This window comes from Equus przewalskii, chromosome 15 (assembly GCF_037783145.1).
Source record: "Equus przewalskii isolate Varuska chromosome 15, EquPr2, whole genome shotgun sequence".
Taxonomy (NCBI): Eukaryota; Metazoa; Chordata; class Mammalia; order Perissodactyla; family Equidae; genus Equus; species Equus przewalskii.
Window position 1 is genome coordinate 48,200,438 of NC_091845.1, and position 5,330 is coordinate 48,205,767.

A 5,330-nucleotide genomic window follows, 5' to 3' on the forward strand; every position below is an offset into this window, starting at 1 on the left:
GGGGGAACCCAAATTAAGATAAACTCCTAGAAAACTTCCCAACTAGGAAGCTGTTTTCTCATGTGTCCATATCCCCATCATCCCATCTGCAGGCTTGCTATATATGGCTCCTGGATAAAGGACTTTGGGAAGGGAATCACTTCCCCTAGGATATGCAAGGTGTGCAAAGGGTCCCACCCAGAAGTGATAGCACCATCTCCACTTTCTAGCCCCCTTCCCATCACCCACCTGCTTCTGACTGATGAGGCAGGAGAGGCTTCTCTCCTTACCCCCTCAAAGCACTATTGAAGATTTGATTTTGGTAGTAACTGCTTTGGGACCAAGTGTATCCTTGCCTCCCCTTCAAAACTGTTCTATGATGAATAAAAGATTAATTACAAGTCTGAGCTTCAGCTTCTCACCGCATCTTATAAACTGACGACATTCTTGCGAGGTCCACAAACACCTATGGCCCCCCTTTCCATGAGTTTCTTGTATTGAGTTATTTTGAAATTTCACAATTTGCAACAAGACTTTCCAAATTGGGACTTTACCAAGAAGTAGTCATAGTGCCTTTTTCTGGCACACAACATTCTTCTAAGTTGCCATCAGTTCACAAGTAGCTTGGCTTGTGCCACTCGGAGCAGCAGAAGACTATGGGGAAATCTCCCTGGCTTCCCTCTTGTTGTCCACTCCATAAAAGAAGTCAGTGAGCATCCAAGGCTCTCTCCTGAACACTGAGAAATATGGGGTCAAGCTGATGGCTTCATTCCAGTGGCATCATATGTCTGGACAGTGACATCCACCTAACCCACCCACTGTCCCTTCTTTGGACAGAGCCTGCATCATGTTTAACAAAGTTCTAAATCTTTCTGGGTAGGGATCTCCTTGAGGATGATAAAAAACACTTCTAAATGTCTTTATCCTGCCAGATGAAACATTTCCTATAGCACTCAGTACTCAAAATGCCTCCCTGGATTTCTCCCTTAGAGAATCTATGGACCAAGACAAACTTCTCCCACAACACGCTGCCATGGTGGGGAGAGGACTACTGTGTCAGCTCTGGTCCTCAAAAAGCTGGTGTCAAATCAGAACTAGACGTGCAAGAGACTTACTGGAGGAAGCACTTATGAAGAATCAAAGGGAGGGAGCAGGAGTTGGCAGGGAGAGCCTCGGGCTGCATTTCAGGTCTGCCCTTGTGAAAGCCGAGAGGGAAGGAAGGAAGATTGGATGGGGAGAACCTCAGACTGCAGGGCAGCTGTGACAAAGTCTCAGCCAAGTTGGTGGCAAGTCCCAGAATAAAGACTGCCCAGTGGAGGACTCTTTGTTGGGCAAGAATGGCCCAGCTCTAGCCTTCCCACCATCTTTAGTCATTGGTAGGAACAGTGCGGGAAGAGCGTAGCTTCTACATGAATACTGCAGGAGATCCTACATGTGTGACAGCTGGAGCTCACCAGAGAAGATATTCAGAAATATATTGTCTGAGAACCCATAGCCATCTTGTACCAGAAAAGTCATTTTCTAATTAGGTCTAGGAACACCTCCTCCCTGAGTGCCCACAGTCATCATGGACTGCCCTCAATACTGTGGAGCAGTGTTTCTGAAGCGGAGCCCCCATTCAAGAAGCTCCCACTCAATAATTTTGACGTTTCCAAATCAGTGCTGAGGAGTAGGTTTGGCCCCTCCTTTCATGGGTTGTTCTTTACCTTCTAGTACTGTTTTCCAGGGAGAGAACCAGGGTAAGGCAAGCGAGGTGCCCTGGGCACAAAATTTAGGGGAGCACTCATTCTCAAGTGCTGATCTTGCGCTTGCGTAAGCCTGAGAGTGAGTACCTCCTTAAATTTTGCACCCTGGCAACTTTCTTGTCTCATCCTAGTTCTGGCCTGATGACCACTGCTTCTAGTGCACCCACTGAACTCTGGGGTATCATCCCCAGCAATAACAGGCTGAGGTTATTCTCGACCATTCATTAACCCCATGGTCTCTGGCTCATGTTCCCATCCTCAGTCCCAGGGTTATTCATCCAATACACAGATTTCTCAGATCCAATGATCATTTTCTCCACCCTACATTCACTACCCACTCAGGTGGTCATATCCAGAAGCTTGCCATCACTATTAACAACACCAATCTCATAATTATGCCAACTCCTCTCTCTCCAGTACACTTACCTTATTACCTCCACCTAAGTAATTCTCCGATTGCTTTAGGTCTTCCTTCCTTTGACTTTCATTCACTCCCATTCTCTCCTTACGCACTTCGATGTCATGGTCTATCTTTATAAGCACATGCCTGTGATCACTTTCAAGTCTTTTGCCAGCCTCTCCCTGCATCCTACCTGTCTGGTAAAACCTTTACTCCAGTTAAACCCAAATTTCTACCTTCTCTGCTCCTGCTCCAGACAGCTGCAAGTTGCTGGTCTCCCTTCAGTTTAATGACTACAAACCTTAGATAGGCTCTAAATACTGGCCAATGATGCTATTGCATTTCCCAAGAAAATTCATTTTCCTACCCACCAAAATGACATTTTTGTGCCTCTTCCTCTCTTCTTAGACCTCCAACTCCCCAACCCCTGCCTTCCTTCCCTCCTTCATTCTCAGTCTATGGTCCCAATTCTTACTTCTCTATTCAATGATGGAACTTCATTTTTGTCATTCCCCATCCCTTAAACTTTTATTCAGGATGGAAATTGTAACACTTCTGAATAAAATCTTGAATTATTCCATGACTTTTCTGATTACTCTTAAGTAATAAGAAATCCAATGGTCACTTTAAGTCACAAAACACTATTGATTTGATATTTAGAATGTCAGTCCTACGTGATAACCAAAGCTTCCAACTTCATTCAAAGTTCTGATTACACCCCTCCCTCAAGCTGGGGCCTGCTGCAGTTGGGCTGAGGGCTTCCTGGGAAGTGGGTATTGACGGCTTTCTTACTCACTTGCCTTCTCCCTCTCTCCTAGATGCTGCCTCTGACTCCTACAGGGGTTGGGGGTTGGAGAGAGAAGAGAACTGGAAAATTCTGCTCTCTGAGCCTGGCCAACATTTAAAGATGACTCTCTGGGAGCACTTATGAGTTCATCTAATAGCTCTCATGCCTGGAGATCTCTCATCTGCAGCTCCTTTGTTTGGAGTAATATGTTCTCCTCCAGCTCGTCTGCCCACTCACTTCCTTCTGCAGCCCCGAGAAACCCTGAGGTGGTCCACTTCCAGGTTCTGTCTGCTGAGGGGCCCTGATAGATGATTCTCTCTTTCTCTGTCTGTCTCTGTCTCTGTCTCTGTCCCTCTCTCTCTCATAACCCACATATGATGCATGGGAACACTCACAGGTCTTTTACCTTGACAAGTTCTGGGAGGGAATGTCTATTACAATACAGCCACCTCTCCTTTAGCTTCTCTGCCAGCAGCTAGGCAGCCCATCTTCAGCTGTTTAATGTCCCAGGCAGGAGTCAAACGCCAGCCACTGCATCTCCCATCTGCAGGGGTCCCAGAGTTGGTCTCTTGAAATCTTCCTCACAAGGCTCAAATAAGGCAGGCACCGCACCCAACCCCTCTCCAGTAGAGGTGGGGCTGGATCTCTATACACTGTCTCAGTACACTCTAGCCCCTCTCATCAAAGAATCACCCTCAAAAATCCTTCCACCTTCATCCTGACAATCTTACTCCTTCCTCTCTCGATTCTGGTAGAGTCTAAGAGTCATGTAACTATTTCTTCGAAAATTTGCCTCTTAGTCTAGCACCTCACTTTACCATGTCAGATCCATTATATTTTGTGTCTCAATCAACACTTCCAATTTAACATCCTGTTACGCTTCATTGAAAGAATAATGTCATCAGACAGCTTCCCACCAGCAAATAGACAAATCCACTTGCCACTATGAGCATATTCTCTGCATTCCCTCCTCTTAAAATGGAAAAAGAATTTCTGCTCCAGTTAAAAGTCAGTCTGTGCCCAAGATCACATACATCCTCACCCACCCTATAGATACCCCTTCTCCTTCATCATCAATGTCATCATTCTGTCAGCCTTCAAATATGCTCTCTACCCCCACCTTAAAACACACACTCTCTTCTCCCTCCTCTCCACATCTCCCTCCCACCCCATCTCCCTGCTCTCCTTCACAGCAAAACTTGGCTAGAGAGTTGGCTAGACTCACTCTCTCCACTCATTTAACTCTTGTTTGTTTGGTTGGCTGGTTAGTTTGGATAGAATTTCTTTATTTCAAATTTTTATTCTAAATTTAAAATATAGGGAAAAGTACAAACAACAATTCCACAAACAGAGCCCCATTTACCCACCTCTCTGAACAACACATGACAGCCTTTTAGTGGTTAAGGGCAGGGCTCTGGAACCAACCTGCCTGAGTTCAAATCAAGACTCCGCCCACTGTGGGACCTTGGGTGAGTTATCTAACCTCTCCGTGTCTCACCTTCTTTATCTGCAAAAAGGGAAGGTAACTGTACCTGCCTCAAAGTATTGTTATGAATATTAAGGGACTGAATCAAAGACTCAGCTCTGTCCCTGGAGCATTGTAACTGACTACAAAATGTTAGCCATCACATTTGCTTCAGATCTCTTCCTTTACTCTTGAAAGAATTCAAACATTAAAGATGAGTTGAGGTGCCCCTTGTATCCCTTCTCAATTCAATTCTCTTTCCTCCCTTCCCAGAGGCAATCATTATCAAAAATTTGGAGCCCATGTGTTCTTGCTGGGTTTTTATATTTATATTACATGAACTTGTTTAATGAATAATATATGATATCTTTGGTATTTTGTAAAATTTGCATGACATAATATTTTACATGTCTTTCTGCATCTTTTTCATTCAACATTATTTTTTGAATTCATCATTCATTTTAACAGTTAATTACTTTTATCTTATGAATATACTACAATTTAACAAACCATTTTCCAACTGGTGACCATTTACATTGTTTCAAATTTTAAGTATTAAAAACAGGGCTGCTTAGAACACTCATATACACTCGCTTATGGTTACATGTGAAAGTTTATCTGGGGTACATGCCCTCAAGGGTTGTATATACTCCACAGTGGTCAAACCAAATTATAACAGTAGTGTAGAAGGTTACTGCTTACCCACATCCCCATCCACACTTAGAAGTTGTCAGAAATTTTAATTTTTAGTAATATTATGAATTGGTGAATCATTGATATTTTAATTGTGCTTTCCTGGTTCCTTTTTTTTTCTTGTCACTTAGAATTTTTATTTGTCCTTATTGAAATAGCTCTTTTAGATTTTTTTAGACATGAATTATATATCACTTCTATGAATACATGAAAAAGAGTATGTAAAGAAAACTAACAATTTAACGTATTCCTAAAACTTGT